At 39.8% G+C, this 18,650-nt stretch overlaps 1 long non-coding RNA gene across 2 annotated transcripts; it reads left to right on the top strand.

Moving 5' to 3' along the window:
- Positions 1-5,629: 5,629 nt before the first annotated feature.
- LOC130155222 (uncharacterized) lies at positions 5,630-17,935 on the top strand. 2 transcript variants are annotated; one of them, XR_008823953.1, is made up of 3 exons: positions 5,630-5,860; positions 7,866-8,229; positions 15,020-17,935. It is a non-coding gene; the product is annotated as an uncharacterized LOC130155222 (long non-coding RNA). The 2 variants fall into 2 exon arrangements; XR_008823952.1 differs by having other exon boundaries at positions 15,017-17,935.
- Positions 17,936-18,650: the final 715 nt, after the last annotated feature.

Genomic DNA, 18,650 nt, shown 5'->3' with positions numbered 1-18,650 from the left:
AACATGGGAGAGAGTATCTATGCATCAGTTTTTGATTGTCTGTCTGTCAATCTATTGATCTGCCTATGTAAGTCTCCATGACGCTCACACTTGGGTGTGAAGCAAGGGGAGGAGGGCTAGCAGACAGACACTGAGCACGAGGTGTGGGGAGACACCTTCATTCCCTCACTATATTGTGGGGACCCCAAACCCCTGGTCATAAGAAGAGGTCACGTGGACTAATGGGGTGCATGGATGTCCACCAGTAGCATCACTGGAGACAGAGTGATATTGCTAACAAAGTGGCATTCAGGCAAGGGATTTCATTTAAGAATTTAAAGCTAAAGCAATCTAAGCTGCATTTGACATTGGTTTCTGAATTACTTCCTGCCTGGAATTGCGGCAGGGTTTGGGACAGTGTAACCTACTGAGTTGTGTACTTATCTTTGGGAAGTGGGAAGCATGCAAAAAGGGAAAAAAGTTTCAAAGAAAGTCAAGAATTTTAGCTGTTAATAAAGACGGTGCATGTTTATGAAACTTGCCTTCTCCCTAGATTGCAAGGAGCAAAACTGTATGAAATACGGTGGCCTTGCAGGAGCTGGATCTTGGTGATTATTTATAAGGAGCCCCCACAAACCACTTTAGCAGTATTTCAATTCAATTCAGCTAGTGTTTTCATAGTTATCGTAAGCAAAGAGAGGTTTTATGACCCAGCTGAATATGCACTGGGATCCATATTACTGACACAGAATATAGGAAACTTGATTCCTTTCTTCCAAGGGCAGCCCTGCCAGGCACACAGATAAGCTGTACACAAACAGGCCTCCTGAGTCTCCTGTGTGAGCTGGTAAAAGCAGTCCTCTTCTCTAGGTGGAGAGTCCTCTAAATAGGGTAGAAAATAAAATCTTTCAAAACTGAGATTTTTGAGTCTTTTCTCATCTTGCTTCAGAAGGAGCAATGTCACTTGGCCTGGAAGAAGGGAACAGGCTCACACTTCATCTGCCCTGGAAGTAGCTGCTTGCCGTGCAGCATCCCTGTCCTGGCAGAGTTTAACTGGCCACAGCTACTGGAGGAGAGAGTAACGGAGTGAAGTTCAAGGTCCTGTGTTATGGAGGAACACAGACTGAAGACCTTGGTGGACTTCCTTGACTGTGAAATCTGCAGCAAAGAAGAACTTCCAGAAAGAATCTGCCTCTGATCTGGGGGCATATTTATCTAGTGTATCTGTTGTGAGATGTCTGGCTATCACTAGAGGCAGTGTACTCCACCAGAAAGAGTTCCTCCCATGTCCATGCTGTGGTGAACAGATAGAGTTTGAATCTACAACTGTTTTCCGGTCTAAGTGAGATTACTCCACCTGAAGCTTCTGTGAGTATGGTCCTGGCACTCCCTTAATTTCCCAATTGTCTTCAGCAAATCATGAAATTAAATAGCAATTAATCCACTGATAAAATAGACCATGCCACAGTCCCATTGTTCATCTATGTGACACTGCAAAGACTCATCCTTGCCACCACTGCTGGATGCTGGGGTTACTGAAAGATCCATTTTACCAGCTTGTTTATAGATATGCCCTTCCCATGTTATGAAAATTCAGATGCATGTATGCCCTGTGTCAGAAGACAGTACCTTCTTGGCATATGGAAAGCGGTGACTGCTTTTAACTCCTTCAGCCTACTTCCTAGCGCTATCACCTTGGGGTCCATCACAGGACTGTACCAATGGACTGTGGAAAGTCAAGATCAGCTTCCAAGGTAATTTGGCTTTGCCAAACAATGCAATTGCTTACAACCAAGGTTGTCAGTGGGCTGTCACCTTCACAGTATGAAGCCTAGGCCTCAACTATGGAGAAAGTCTAACTATTTGTAGCCACAGGCTTCTAGGAAGAATGGAGATATCCTGCAGAGTCACTGTCAAATGGAGAAATGGATTTCCTCAGTGCGGTGATAGAGATGTACAGCAAGTTCCAACAATCTAATTAGTTTCTTGATCAGAGGAAGACAACTCTTCAAGGCAAATGAAAAGGTCACTGCAAATCCCAGAGAAGTATTCATGTCTTTTGTCATATTTGCTGACAGATATTTAAATATAACCACTCACTTTTCCTGCAGACATTGTCAGCAGATGCCAGACAGCTGACAAGCAGCAATGAATTTGTATCACTGCCCTGACATACCAATGCTGAGGAAGTGGAAAAAACTACTAGGTGTTCTTTTTGTGCTGCTGTGAGCTAGGTCTGGGTCAGCACACACTTACAAGTCTTGGTGATGCAAAGAGGACATCGTGATTTGTCTGAAGATTGTTTAGGCCAGTGAACAATAATCTCAGCAGGGGAAAGGAAGAGTGATCTTTCACTGGAGCGCCATGAGAGGGTGTAGAAGATGGAGTATAGTAAGACTTAGTAAAGTCTTTTAATGTTTCAGGACTGAAATCTAACCACACATTGACTGCAAGGCTGACTTCAGGCACTGCTGATGAGGTGGGTTTACTTTCTTCTCTCTCTGTAAAATGGGAACAAAGACACTTCTTTTCCTCAGCCTTCATTATCACTTCTAACTGCAAAAGCTTCAAGGTGAGGATGGGTCTGGATGCAATTATGACGTGAAAGGACATATTCACATTATAGCACAAGATCCTGAATGCAAAAGATGTTAATGGAAGGATAAAGTCTCCATGACTGGAGAAGTAACAATTTTTGTTGCATGTGTAAACTGTCTAACTGGGTACAGTATCAATCAGTATTTTTATAGGTAGACTAGAAAAAGTACTAGCTTCCTCCCAGAATGGTATCTCATTCCTTCAAAGAACCTGACCTTCTTCCATAGCCAGGATTATTCTCTATCCCCATCCCATGGTGTCATGCTTCTAGCACACTTTCCAACCTAACAGTGAAAAGCGTGTGTGTTGATATGCCACATGGACACTTCTCAGAGTAGGGAACCAGTTTATTGCCTTTTTAGAAATGTTGGTTTGTACAAACTGTGAACCAGAGATTTCTTGCTGGGAAAAGGCAGCAATGAAGTTACGAGCTTGGAGAGAGAGTAAGGGGATTTTACTGAAATAGACTTGTATAGTGCCGACAGGTCTTTGTCTGCACGCAGAGGCCTGGTGAATCAAATCTCATGCTTCAGAGTATTAGATGATTGATGCATAAATCAGAAAGGAAAGAATCTATCACTGTTCATTCACTAATTAGGTAGAAATGTGGGTATGAAAGTATAAGTTACTTCCCTTTGGTTGGGAAAGTGATGGAAGCAGGATGCATAGCATATCCTGTATTCCTGAAGGCATACTAAGCTTATATTGCATTAGTAGCATGCATGTGTTAAAATCATAAATAGGTGACATGACAGGTTTTACATGCTTAAGTGTATCATCCACTGATCATCTCTCTCAAAACCAAAGGTAAGGTCTTACTTTACACTGAGTTCCATGCCTCTCTAGCATGTAAATGGGAAAATATATGTGTGAAACATTTTTAGATGTTCAAGAAAAAAAGGAAAATAAAGGCAGACATGAAGTAAAAGCAAAGTCAAAGAACACAAATATTCCCTAGGAAGCAGTGAGATATTTTTTTTCCCCCTTGCTTCTGCATACACAGACAATATATGAAATGCTTAGGAGGAAGGGTTGCCTGTAAGTATTTTTGTCCTCTCAAATAAATCTTCAGACAGAATGAAAATTACAAGTCTGACCCATTTTAGGCTCCAAGTAGGCCAGTGAATTTAATTAATTAGGGAAGCATGGAAGTGGTAGCCCCTTCTACCCATCAGCATTGTGCAATCTGATGTCTAAGCATAAGTCATGCAGTAGATTTGTGTCATTCATACTGCGTCTGTCACAGCCTCTCGTACCAGTTCATAAGGATGTGCATTATTTTGCAAGGTGGATCTGGCAGAAAACAAATAATTGTTGCTTGGGACAAACTGGGAGCTGAAGAGAACATGTTCAGTGTTGTTCCTTGCATATATATCTCTCTGTATGTGTACATATAAACTATGTTCTACCTATACACACTGCCCATCCTTAGTCATAGATGCTGGCTTTTGTAGCCTTCACAGATGTTCAAGAAGAAAATATCTTTGTATAGATATTGAAATCTAGATTCATCAAACTCCTTAACTAGGATGGCTGAATTACAAATCTGAAATATAAGAATATTGAGAGGGAGCTTAACTTTCTTAAGATGTGATGCTTCTTCAATTTTTTCTCTTTTTCTTTCACCAAACTTCCTACTGTATGATTAACACAGACTCTAACCCCTTGTGAATAAATGCAGCTTCAGAAATTGCAGAAAACTAAGCTAAGGACAGGGAAATTAGCCTTTTCTAAAATAATTTTTCACCTGATCAGTGCCTCACTGATTCACAGCACAGTCACCCAAATGCTTGTAAAGGTGTAGGGACAAGGACCATGTATGGAGCAGGAATGAGAAGCCAGAGCTGGGACAAATGTGGGAACTACTTTTTCCAGTGGAAGTACTGGCTTCTCCTAGATTGAACTGATAAGACGTAAGATGAGATGTCTCTTTTCCTCTGTACACCTGTTTATACCTCTGAGTATTCCTGTTTATAGATATGAAAAAAAAGACAGGAAGATTTTAGAGCTTGCCACCAAGTTGTCGACCCTGGATAGATGATCTCTTTGAAGTGTCTACATTGTGGAGAAACTTGGCTTGACAGGAAGCCATTGTAATTTCATAGGTTAGCTTCACCATGTCCTTCATTTCTGGTCAGAACTTAACCAGCGAAAGACATTGTAACCTGCTTTTGATATTCAGTCTCCTGCCTGTATGTTGTAACATATTTTATTCCTTTGACTTTATAAAGTGCAGCACATCTGTGTGCTCCTTTTTGAAACAGGCATGATTATTTCACTGCTCTATGTATATGGCCACTGCAGGTTGCAACTCTTATGCGACTTATTAAGGATGTGAATGTGCCTCCAGAAAGCCCCCCAACCCCCCCCCCCCCCCCCCCCAAGTCTCCTAGGTATTTGCTTTTGCCACAGAAGTGTTTTTGCTCTTGCCATGAAGTATTTGCTTTGAATCAACTAACTAAGGAAGTTAATCTTTTTTTATTAATATACCTGTAGCAAATTTCCTGAAAGAAGGAATATCTGTTCCTAAGTCAGCTTGCTTGGATATAAATTAACATTCTGAACTTCACAGGAAAAAAATTATATCCATTTATGATTTCCCATCTTGATATTTCTCATGTCAAAACTAGCACAATCTAGATTATGGTACTAATGAATTGTAACAAAGCTACTTTTTTTAACTGAATAAATATATTAAAAATACAAACTTTCAATCATTATTTGAATTTCAACTATTATGGTTATTTTAGCTGATCTTTACCATGTGAGCCTAGGAAAAGAAAGCATTAAGGAGCTTGCCTTTGTTCATTTTAGAGGATTGTGCTACTTAGGAAGCAGCATGCAGTTATGTGTTTTGACGGGGGTTTGTTGCTTTTGACCATTACTTTCAAATTATGCTTCATTGTGCCTGCTGCAGCGTAATGATGGTGTTTTATACCAGAGGGGACAGAGTCAAATGTGTTCCTATTCACAGGACTAGAGCTGGTGTGCTCAGAATGTAGAAAGTAATATCTAATTCTCTCACTAGCAAGACAAACAACTAACACAGGGACTGAGGTCCTGGACCTGACCTCAGTATTAAGTAAATATATTGACTTTAACAGATGAAGAGCTGGAATCAGGTCACCAGGTACCTGAAATACTGCTGTGGTACTGAATTACATAGGATCTCATCCTAACAAGAAGGTCAAGCTGCTGCTCAGAACATTACACTGGGTATGATCAGCATGCTTGGAAATAGAGGAAAATTACCAGCTGGTTCAGTTCAGTCCTCCTAAATCATGTAAGGATTTGATTCCAATGCTCATTGTCAGTAGTTTAAAGAGGTAAAGCAGATGTAACAACGGGATGGACAAATTTTATAGCCATTATTGTTGCAGGGAAAGTGTTTAATTTAGTTTCCAGTTAAATAAGTTCACATGTCTCTTAGCCTTAATTTCTCACAATGGACTCAGGTTTTACAGAACAGATTCCCATCGTCACAGTGAAAATGCTACCTTTACAAATAACTGACTTTCAGATTGAGAAGTGGAATAAAATTTAAGAAAAGAAAGATTTATTTTTGTTTGTCAACTGGAAACACTGTTTCTGTGGGTTTTTTTAAAATTTACCTTGAATGAAAAGGCTGTGTGTATATATATATATACACACACATACATTCATACAGAGTTGGCATAAGTGCTTTCTTAGATTGGAGGCAAGTTTTCCATCTCCTTTTTCTTTTTGATATTAAAATCAAAGGAACCAAAATGAAAGTATAATGTAAAAAAATGCCAGTGTAAACAGAAAAAAAAAGAAAGAAAATGTTGTTAAATGATCACTGAAATGTTTTGACTTCTTTCAAATGTCCCTTTTGAAGTATTCACATTTTAAATGAAACAATTCACTGAAATTAATGTGAATTGCCTAACCTATACTTTTTATTTCAATCTGAATTTGCGGGGGGCGGGGGGGGGGGCAGGAAATTGTTCTAAAAATGGTGCCCACTTAGACTGTCTTATCTTTACTAGTCCTAGGAAGGTTTCTTACATGCACTTTAATTATAAAGGGTCTTTTATTTTTTGAGCAATAGCTACAAAAACCAGCGACTTGCTCACTACCCTTGTCCTGGGCTTGCTTAGGAAATTGTTTATATTCCTTTAACATTTATTTGTCCTCAGCAATGTCCAGCAGAACCTTCAGACATGCACAGATATACATATATCTGCAGTAAGAAGCAAGGCAAAAGCCTGACTTCATAGAGCGTAGAGCTCTCTTTTCATTCCCACTGCATTCCCATTTATGCTGCACTTATCTCCATGGGCATCTAAGTGCAGCTTCAGTTCATTTGTTAATCAATGAATGTCCAAATACTTGTAAGCCTACAAAATGTAATGCGTTTCCTTCTCTTCTAATGGAACAATGGCTGTAGTGTCACAGTCTCATGCTTTCTTCTCCTACTGCTAGTCTGTAAAACTTTTCAGTTAAAAGAGGTGATTTATACTTCATAGCTACTGAAGACATATGTTTTGGTGAAACAATATTTTCAACGTATATTGCACAGTCAAACTGGTAAAAGAAGGTCTTGGTGGCCAGAAGAGAAGCAGCATTTCTCTGCTTTTGGAATCCTTTTATGCAATGATACACATCATGGGCAATTACCTGTTACCTGCAAGCCAAATCCTATAGTCCTGACTGATCAAAGAACAGCTAATAGCACTGGACCTTGCACAGTTGCTTCAATAGTCTCCACAGCCCAGATTTTTAGAGCTATTTAGCTATGTAATGATGCAGGTAGATGTCTAGAGATTTTCTAAAGCACCTAAGCAGATTAGGTCCTTAATGTCTAGATGCTGCAGCAGAGCCAGGTTTTCACTCATCATCTTCCAGGTGAAACTATGCCAGGTGTGGGAATGAGGGATTTTTCAAAGTAGAAATGCTGTACTTGGAATGTCATTGGCAAGCCATTTCCAACTTCCTACACATATTGTGCTGGTTTGGGAGCATAGGTATTTCCTTCTGCTGCAGAATAAGCTATGATGTGAACACCACAGATTAACCAAGCAGCAGTTTTGAGGTGGAAGACGGGGATTTCTGTTTAAATTAAAAAGGAAAGGAGAGGAAAACAACTTATGAGGTAAAAGAACACATGGCATTTAAACTATATTAAAAATGGGGGAGATATATTGGGTTTTTGGGGTTATTTTTGTCTTTAGATATCTATATTTTACTTTGTTTGTGGGTCAGGTATATTTCAAAGCTCACCAGAATTCTGAATGTAGGACCTGCCATGTTTTTTTTCCCCCCAGAACCATGACAAATGCCTGAAGCAAGTTAACAGCCTGAAGAGTATTTTCACCTGATTCTTTTTGCCAGAAGCAGCGGCAAGCATATTCTCCCAGGAAGCTGTGTAACACAACATGCAAACATTTTGGATAGGAGCTGAAGAAACATTTTCTAGTTGTCAAGCTACAGAGGGAGTTCAGGTGCTCGTTTAAAGATTATTGGCAACTTGAGGGCCCAGATTTCTCCTCACCTGATGAAGCCTAATTACTTTATAAGAGAGTAATGGACTAAATTAGCCTCTGGAGGTACCTATCTCTCTTCATTACCTCTGCAAGGAGTGTAAGGTGAATACGCTCAACTGTCTCCTGGGTATTCAGCAGAATTTTCGTAAGTGAATCATATTGCTGCATCTTCTCTTTTTTTCCTTCCATTATATTGCTTGTATGTACGTGCTGAGGATGCTGTGTTTATCTACTCTACAGTTTCCTAAGGAGGGGAAGTAGAGAGGGAGGTGTGGATCTCATCTCCCTGATGTCCAGTGACAGGACACATGGGAATGGTTCGAAGCTGCATCAGGGGAGGTTCAGATGTGGTATTAGGAAACATCTTTTTACTGAGAAAGTAGTAACACTGGAACAGGATTTCTAGAGAGGTGGTTGATGCCTGAAGTCTGTCAGTGTTTAAGAGGTATTTAGACAAAGTCCTTAATAATTTGCTTTAATTTTGACCAGCCCTGAAGTGGTCAGGCGGCTGGACTAGGTGATCCTTCTAGGTCCCTTCCAACTGAAATATTGTATTTTATATACATGTATGCTTCTACATACATATGTTGCACAATCCATCTTGTGACTAACATTACAGAGCTTTCAAGATAGAGTGAGGCTCTTCCTTTCTGTCCCTGGAGCTCCTCTGCACAGGTAACTTTGCCTGCCTTATGGACCACCTGATTCATGCACCTTTCATTGAAACCTGACTGTTTCTGGTCGAAAGTCATACAAAAATTTTTCAATGTGACCAAAATTGATTGAGAGTGGACTCTCTTGCTCCTTCTGTTCTTATGCTAATTTCCAGCACTGAAATATTGCCTGTTTTCAAAGGGGAGTGAAAACCTGCAGCCAGGGGATTCATGCCAATGAGAACAGGACCTGTTTTGCAGACAAGCAATCTGTACAGAGATTCAGTACAACACAATCAAAAAAAGATCAGTGGCATTCATGGCAGATATCTTTTCAAGCCTCTTGCCTTGAAGAAGCTCCGGTGCACTGACTTTGTATGTGGCTTGTGACACTAGGCTGGTGTACTGAGTGCTAAAGGTGACAGGAGAAAGAATACTTGTCCTTCTAAAGATTTTTCTGCCTTTGGTTACAGCTTCAGCTGGGAGGTCTCTGAAGGCCTCTCTTTGTGATGGTTTTGTCATTTCGAGTGGGTAAAGAAAGGAGGAACCCTTTAGTGAGATTTGGCTGTGTCACTACTATACTTGTCAGATACCTTTTAGGATGCAAATCAACAATGGTTCTAGTTAAATCCAGTCCTGCTCTTTTTTTTCTCTGCTTCTTGAAGTATATAAATTCTAAACTTTATAAACCCCTCCAGACAGAAGTATTCATTCTGTCACTCACAAACACAGAGACAGGTCCTGTTTAAAAAACCTCAACAACAAAAAAGCCCCACTTTAATATTGAACAGTCAGAAAGAAAAATCTGCTTGTCTACTTACTTGAAAAAAAAAAGCCCAGAAAAGCATAGATTTAATTTGAAGCTAAAATATGTATATATGCGCACACACACAGGTGTTCCTGTAAACATGGAAGGAGAAGAGGTTTGGCAAGACAGGTACAGTTATGATATTCAACCATAGATATAATATTTAAATTCAGATATGCTCCTGAAGGTAAAGAAAGGTCATCTTACAGGTGAGCAGCACAGAGTTACCAGGGAACTGAAAGGGTCGGGGTTGCTTCTGCCACCACCTCTGTGACATGTAGTTTTGCTGTCTCCATCACCCACTAACTACAGACATGCCCTGTGGACTTACCTGAAATTTAAGAGACCCTATTGAAATGTGTAATTTTGCTGCAGCTCTTTCATATACTTTCAGGCAAGTTACTAAGGCCAGCCATTGTTTAAACCTACATGGATGATTCTTCCATTTCAATGAAGCAGGGAAGGAACAGGTCCCTGTCAGGAGTTATGGTCTCTGTCATAACATCAACAGAAGGAAATGCATGCCTGCTTGGCATTTTAGTGTATACATCAGCCTGTGAGCTGCAGCAAAAGAGGAGGGGAAATTGTAGTAAACTGCTAGTGATACAGAAACTCCAGGTAGAACTGCTGAAGAAGATAATGTCTGAAATACCCACAAGTTTTACCAGAAGACCTGGTCCTTTCTTCCTCTCCTCTTTTAAAACATTGCTTTTAAGGTGTATTATGAAGATAAATACTTAAAAAAAAAAACAAACATGTGATATTCAGCTCTACTATTAATGGAAGATACCAGAGTGCCTCAGAAATTTCAATCCAACCAGCAGTTCTGACTTCTTACAGGGAAGGATTTTCCCCTTCCAAAGATTTACATCCCAAGGCAATCGCCAAGATTTTAAACAGCCTGTACAGGTAGAACCAGAATTATCCATTGTTAGTCCTGGCAGAGCACAGGAAAACTAATGCTCTTGCAAGGGAGGGAACATATCCCTCTACAGAGTCAGTCACAGACATTTTTCAGTGATTATCATTCATCAGCAATTCCACCTTCAAGCCAGCTCAACCCTGCTTGATGTTGACTGGACATGGAGGACATAAGAGTTGAATGTAATCTCTCCTGACAAAAAATATTGTTGTCTTGTGAACACTGAAGTTTTAGTTTACCTAACAACACTGAAAGAAAAGTTACTGCTACCCATTGGAGTCGTAAATGTCAGCAGTGGCAGTTCAGTGGGGAAAATAATCTCAGCCATTGTTGTTCATTCACATATAATGAGAGCTACATCCAATGCAATTGTAGTGCTGGGCAGAGTGACGCTCTGTGGTACCATTACATTTTATCTCTGGATATAAAAACATGCCTATTAGGCCTTCAAGAGCTTGAAGATGACAGTAGGGACATAAGCAAGGAGTAATGATAGTGGTTTTTTAATTGTTAGATCATTACCTGCTAGAACTCTAATGGCTAGGATGAGGGCTTTCCTATTGATTTCAGTATTCATAGCTTTTTCTTTTTTAGTTTTGGGAGTTGCTCTGCTTTTTCCATAGATACCACAAAAGTGGAGGGTGATTGATATTGGTAAGTAGAAGGCATTATGGCTTATACTCTGAAAGTAAGGGGTTATTCAGGAAGAGGTTGTTGGTTTTGTTTTTTTTTTTTAAAAAGTACCTGACTTGAGCTTTTGTTATTTCTCCCACCCTGCCTGTCAGCTTTATTTACCTGTGCTCTGGATTTTCAACCTTCTTTTTCTCAGGAATTCTGAGATTCCTTGGGTGGCCAGATACCAGGAGGAGAGACCTCTCTTACTTAATCCCTTTGTGATGGGACACAACTGGTGTCTGTACAGACTAGGTACTGTTGTAGGGAATAATAATTAGGGCCCCCAAATCTAGCATCAGGTTAATAACCTGGACTGATGTGGAGGGATAAAACAAACAACACAGAGGTTTAATGTCGAGCCCACAAATGTCTTACTTTGACTTTTCAGGAAAAAGTGGGTATTTAAGATCTTGCAAAAACTGGCTCACAAAGGCATTCCAGCAACTGTCACAGGCAGAAAAGCCGAGATTTCTTAAGACAGATGGATCTTGGGACAGTACATGGCAAGTTTCCCAAGAAATATCTGATCACACCGGGAAGGGAAGCATTAGCCACTTCCAATGCAAATACACCATCAGAATTTGAGGAGGATGCCTGTGTTGTTTTGCATTTACAGAGAGAATCAGGTGTTATTTCATGGGCAGCGCGTCTCAGTCTGATCTGAGAGATCCTAGCCCAAGGCAGGCTGGCTGCAGATGGCTTCTCTCTGAATAACACAAAGAAGTTTTCTGTGTTTGTGGGAGAGTTTTCAAATTATTTTTTTTTGTTAAGCAATAACCTTGTTAAAACAGTTTCCAAAGGGTTGAGCCATAATAGCAAGGGGCCATATGAGAAACAAAAGCTAGATTGTTGTTGAAGTGATCCTTAATAGAAAGATTATGCGACTTGCTGCTTTGAAATAAAGAGTGCAGGAGAAAAGACAGGAAAGGAAAAGAGCATTTGCCCTTTTTTTCATTCCAGCTTAATAGCCACGGCACTAAGTGACTTAATCACTATAAGCTGTTGCTGTTCTTTTTATTTTCCCCACAGGCAGCCTTTTCCCTTAGTGTGCCTGTATCAGATGGGGGAATTCAGAGCCACTTGCTGCCAGTGCTGTAGGCAAGTGAATGAATGACCACTGAGCTGTTGCACAATCTGTTTGACTGGCATCCCATGATGTTCAAAGTTTTCGAAGAAAAGGAGGTCCTAGTGCCAGCCTGCATTACTGTCAATATTGTTAAAAAGAATAAGATTTTGTTCTACCAGGATAGCAACAGGGTTTATCCGGACAAGTTTTAGGAAAGAACAAGAATGGTGTAAGAAATGGAATAAGGTACCTCTGTGATTCTCACTTTTGCTGGAGGGACTCGCTGAACCCTGGGGAGAGCTGAGCTACTGAGACTGTGGATCAGGAGGAAAAATCAAGGTGTCTCAAAGGATGTGCACGTAGCTGTAGCTCTTCCCCTGAAAAATAGTGGCAGTGCTCAGTGCAGAAGGGAAGTGCAGAAGTTAACATCTCCCAAATGAAAAAATTCCTTTGCAGAGGAGGCAAGATTTCTGACTTGGCATGATTGGCTGGGCCAAAACAAAAATAAAGTATTTTGGTTTTCTCTTTTTCTTTCAGCTCAGCTTTGCCTAAATTGGCAACTACTTGCATCAGATCATTGCCTTATGTATGGGAAGTGCATGCCTTCTACTCTTAGTATCTTTTCTGTCAACCACCACTGTTTTACTACTTTTCTCACTGAGCACATGGTTCCTTTCTCAGCATCAAATGCCACAGAGATCATGGGAAATGTAGGCTAGTCTAGCCCCAGTGCTGTAAGACATGGGCCATCTGCATGACAGTTCTAACAGGCACTGCAGCAGTGCAGGCAGATGTTGCTCAGTGTCAAAGCAAGCTGCAATGTTTCGGTGAAAACAAAAATCAAATGGCCCTAAGGCACCAGATTTTCCTATTTCTCTGAAAGGAGAACGAAAAAAAAAGGAATTTATTTTTTTTTTTACTTAGCGTGGAAATATCAGCAGATCTTGCAAAGCAGAAATTCCAGTTTCTGACAAGCTGTACAAAGTACTGTAAACATGAGCAAAACTACTTTCTTTTGTAATTACAAGAGTTTGTAGTTGTACCTGATTTGTTGGGTTGGGGGTGTACCAACTCCTCTTTGCCAATGCAAAGTATTAATTGAGCAGCAGGAGGTGCAGAACATACAGCCTGTTTGTAACTCGCATTTCAAATAGTTTCTTTTGTGGAGGCAGAAGTAAGTACCAGCCAGGCCTTTTGCCAGAAGGTTTGACTCCAGCCATCCATTTGTTGTGATACTTATGTATGATGACTGCCTGTGGCATCAGCAGTACAAGTTTCAAACCCAGCTGGCTTCTTTCTGACACAAAGGAGACAATTCAATTCCATAGAAGGATAAGCTCAGACTCTGTCTTTTTGTTCCATGGCTTCTCTTTCCAACAAGAAAACACAATCTGTGTCATTTTTGTGACAGATGTTTATGAAAACATAAGAAATAAGGATCAGTAGCTAGTATTTTCTCCCAGATAGCAGAAATCTTGATTCTTTGTTCTCCTAGAAAACTTGTATGCTCTTAAGGAAAACATAATTTCTGTGTATGGTTTCCCCAGCTTCCACAAAGTGCCATAATGTCTTGGTATTTCAAATGTATGTGGTGACAAGAAATACTTACTTGGAGGTGCTCAGCAAGAGGATGTAGCAAGGGAAATTTATAGAAAAGTGATATCCTTGCTTTTAAACATCCATGAAAACAAAAATGATTAACTGACTACAAAAAAAGACACCAACCCCAACTGTTTAGCTGTAAAGCTCTGTAAGATGGCGTTGTGTGAACTCTAAATTGCTAAGCTTAAGAAAGTAGTTCTCATTTGCTCTGCATGCCATGAAAGTGTCATACCTTTTAACGAAGGCAGCACAATAATTGTATGATGTGGATATCATACAAGATGTGTATATCTATTCAACCTGACTTGGAACAACATCATGCAGCATTCAGCTGAACACCCAAACGCGAGAACCTCAACCCTTCAAAGTCATTCTATATATAAGAAACAGTTTCGCTGGAAATGTTTTCTCTTCATCTTTTACTCACACTATCACATCTTACAACAGAAGCTGCAACTGTTAGATAGGTGACCCAAAAATCATAAGCAAGAGGCTAATCTGTATACAGAGATGCCCACCATCTCATCTGCATGCACAAATTTAATGAGAGCAACAGGGCTTTCACTCTGTTTCAAGAGAAGCTTAGTTCTGGAATCCAGTGCAGTATTACTTTGCAATGTGCTGAAGTCTGGGCTCCTCTTCATGTGGACCCTGTGGCACTGGTAAGATTAGAGACCTACCATTAGTGGATGGCATTTATGAGGGTGTGCAAATCTAAAATTTGAAAACTTACACAGTAAATGAGTGCAGATAATGCAGAATCAGAGGTGCAAGTTTTTACTCGCCTCATTCCTACTCTATATGAAACAATGAAACAGTGTGTGCAAAGGGAAAACTTGACATTACCATTTATTTGCCCACATTCAGAAGTAGCTCTTCAGTGAAAGCAGTGAAGAACAACAGATTAAATTTTTCCCTTATAACTACTGGTAGCTATTTTTTTTAATGCTGCTGTAAGCATAGGAGTTAAGGCTCAAAAATCTCTTGTGTGCATGCTGGAACTGTGCATGCTGGAACTGTGAAAGGAGGAAGAGCCAGACAACAGAAGCAGATGATCAGATAAGAAATCACTGGCAAGGCCCAGAAAGATATGAGCTTTGAGCAGGGAGGAAGGGGTAAGAGATAAGATACAAGTCAGGGTAGAGTTATGCAGCAGTTTGAATGTCAAGAAGAGAAATTGTTGTCATGTTGTTTTTTTCCCTCTAGCAGAACCAGAGTCACAACTGAAACAAATGAGATGAAATACTCAAATCATAAAAGATCTCCTGTTTGCTGCCATGACTGAGATGACAATGGAAGAAACTGAGATGGGACCTATTGCAGGTGAGGTCTGGGGTTTTGTAGAGCATAAAGCAAAGATGATAAAAGACAGAGACTGGGATAAGTGATAAGCTCCCTCCTGCATCCTAACCCCGTAATTTTGTCGGCTAATAAGCATGAAGATTAATTGACAGAAATACAAAACTGACTGCTGTATGTGGGATTGTCAGTCTGCAGCAGGTCTGCCTACTCTACCATTGATGTTATTCCTTCCTTCCCTAGAAAACAGAAGCAATTAGCTAAGTTAAAAGTGATTCCATTGGGGCTGGGTAGTCATTATACCAGGGACTACATATTGAGCTGGTCTAAAGTAAAAGAACCAAACAAAAATAGAAGGTGAAAACTTGAAGTAAGACAGTTATTTGTGAAATTGTTTCAAATTTGGCAGATACTATCAACAGCTCTCCCCTGCACTGAAGACAAAAAAAAAAGGTTTAAAAATTAAAACTGTAACGCTTCACTACTGTCAAAATGGGGGAAAAAAAAGTATTCTGGATGCTAAAAGTATTGCATTTTGAGAATTTTCAAAGAAAACATCGAGTGAGATTTTGTAAAATGTAAACTTGGTAGTATGAAATGTATTTTTAAAAAAGAAGAAAAAATTGGTCAAAGCCTGGATGAAATGAATCACTTTGCTTGGGACTGAACACAATACCTGCAGATGGCTTTTATGAAAAATTAAGACAAAGAAGATATCTCCATTTTTATTTAATATACAGCATTTTCCCCCTGATTTTGTAAGTCAACCACTGAATAAAAAATCTGCTCTTCATTCCAATCTAGTTGTGATCTAGACAGGGTTTACATGAAGATAATCATAGTACCTATATTTTACAGATAAAAAAAATAAAGCACAGAGAGAACAGATGACTTTCCAAGATTACATGTGAAAAGCAGCCCTCAGGGGGCAGATTACCTAAACACCAGCTTAAATACCTAATTTTACCCGTACTGCATGGCAACAGTGAATGGGCTTTCAAATTACCACATGCCACTAAATTCTGTCATTGTGTAAAGTAAGGCTTGCCTGTCTAGAATTAATTTGCACAGAATTTCAAGGTATGGGTTCCACATCCCAAATCTATACATATGATGACAAGGGTAATTACCTGTGGATAAGACAGCCCCAAATTTATCATTATTTGTTGCAACAACTGAGGATGAAATTCCATTTCAGACCAGCTTTTTTCCTATGGCATTCCTGAATTCCTTACTCTACTATACATGACAGAGATTGCCCTGGGAATGGTGTGAGCATTTTTTCCACCACAATGCAAATTAATCTCTTTGAGACCTAGATGTTTCCTAAGAGATGTGTTGCCTAGAAATCATTTATTTCACAGAAACGGCCCAGTTTCTTTCCTCATGTTCATCTAATATACTCAGAAGCTGGTCTTTCTATTACTTTTGTTATAGTTATAAGAATCTCAAGGTTAATAAAAAATGAGATGGGGGTTTTGTTCTCAAAAGGATTGATCACAGCTCTATTGACTTGATGGCATGCTGACTAATACTATGAGACGTTGAGCTCCTTCACTCTTGCAATCTTCAGTGCCAAAGGAATAGCTCATGAGTTCATGAGTGTTGATACACGCAAGGCAGTGAAGCACAACACTGAGGTCAATGTGCAGTTGAGAAAGGAAGTTTGAAAACCAAATTCCCCCTGAATTCAAGAGCAAATGGAGATGCTCTGTAAGTCACTTAGAGCAGGCTTACACCTTACTCAAGCCAGGAACTTTTTCTGAAGAAGGTGGGTCAACTTGAGGCATAAGCAGAGTTGCTAATGAGCAACAGAACTAGGATGGGAACAAGACAGGACAGTACCACACAGAGCTAACTTGGACACTGAAGGCACCAGATAGCAACGGGCATTCAAGGCTTTGCTGATTTTAAAGGCAATCTGCCTGTTGCTGCCTTTGCTTTCTCAAGAGGTGTGGGGAGAATGGAGAAAACACACAGAGTGAATGCTGAAGTGAGCTGGCCTGGGAAATGAGAACAAAACTGAATTGCCCGTACATTTTTGAGGACAGAATACTGCATTGGACCCTAGTCATATAATGGTGCTTCTGTTGCCAGCCCAGGACTCTGGAAACTTAATCTTAGGTTCTTAGCCTGAAAAGCATCTGCTGCTCTGGGACCAGTAACTCAGCCTCTGTTCAGACTATCAGAAGCAGATATATTGTCCTTACCCACAATCACATTTGTACTGTGAGCATCAACACAGTGAAGACTGTAAGTGCTCGGATATAAGATGACTATTTCATTACCAATAGAGACAGGCGCAGCTGCTCTTGCAGTCAGTAGAGATTTTTCCCTTGTTCCACAACAGGAACTGTAGTGACTCTACATTTTAGCTTTTATTTTGTCTTTCATTCAGCACCTCATAATGACCGGTGTAAAATCTTTCAAATCACTAATGCACCACTGCAGGGAGGAACATCTTTACAATTCCAGAGAATCATGACCTTCCTGTGCTAAGATCAAGATCTTATTTAACTGAGATCTCAAGCCCTTTTTACAGAAATGGCTAGGCAATTACTCCCTGGCTCCTGTCTTTTCTGTATAGAGGGAACTTTGCCTTTCTGAAGCACCAATTAAAAAGTCCCACAACCCTCCCTTTGAATTGCTTCATTGCTCCTGTTAATTGTCTCCTTTGAGTCTCTGCCGTAGTGAAAGTACCTTGTTACACAGTTGTGAACCTGCAATCAACTTTGAAAACTTCCACTTTACAAGTCCAATCTTGTGCTTTTTTCTTTTTTGAACTTCAAGTGAAAGGAGAAAAAAAATAGAAAAATGTATTCGTTGTTTCCTAAATCAAAGCCTTTAATAACATGTTAATCTAAGTTATTATAGATTCTGAAAAGCAGTTATAGGCAGCTGAAATTTTCCTATGGCTTACTGTCAAATATACAAGAGAGTGTTTGGAAAGTCTGTAAGCACTGTAATCATTGATAAAATATATTCTGCAACGGGACTCTAAATTTGCAGTAATTATGTACCATTTAGTTAATCTGCCTACATTATTTATGAAGATTATTTTGTAGTTAAATACTTGAAGAGTTGACAAGGTAATGTTCAACAGCTACTTGGAACAGAAGTGATGGATAGGCAGTAAAAAAAATTTCAATTTTAAATTACTCTCTTTGTGCTCATTCTCCTGTTTGTTTTTAACTCAAAGACATAGTGTGAGATGATTTTTTTTAAAAAAAAAAAAAGGAAGAAAAAATAAGAGCTTGCTCTCTGTACGTGTGTGTATGCATCTGTATGTCAATGGCTACTTTACAATGAGACACAAATAGCTTGGTTTTTTTGAGAGACCTCAGCTACCTGTCCTTTTCCACACTCACACGGATGCAAAGTTTCCCATCCTGATTTTGCATTTGCAAGAGGAGTAGACCTAGACAGAGATCAGTGTCTTAACACGTTTAACCATGTCACGTAACAGACATGGATACACATGTGCACTGAACCCTTATACTCACAATCTTAGCCAAGGCAGAACAGGAAAGACATCAGGGAG

The sequence above is a fragment of the Falco biarmicus genome, chromosome 9, assembly GCF_023638135.1.
Source record: "Falco biarmicus isolate bFalBia1 chromosome 9, bFalBia1.pri, whole genome shotgun sequence".
NCBI lineage: Eukaryota > Metazoa > Chordata > Aves > Falconiformes > Falconidae > Falco > Falco biarmicus.
The sequence above is the reverse complement of the archived record's forward strand: the minus strand, read 5'-3'. Positions and strand labels throughout refer to the sequence as shown.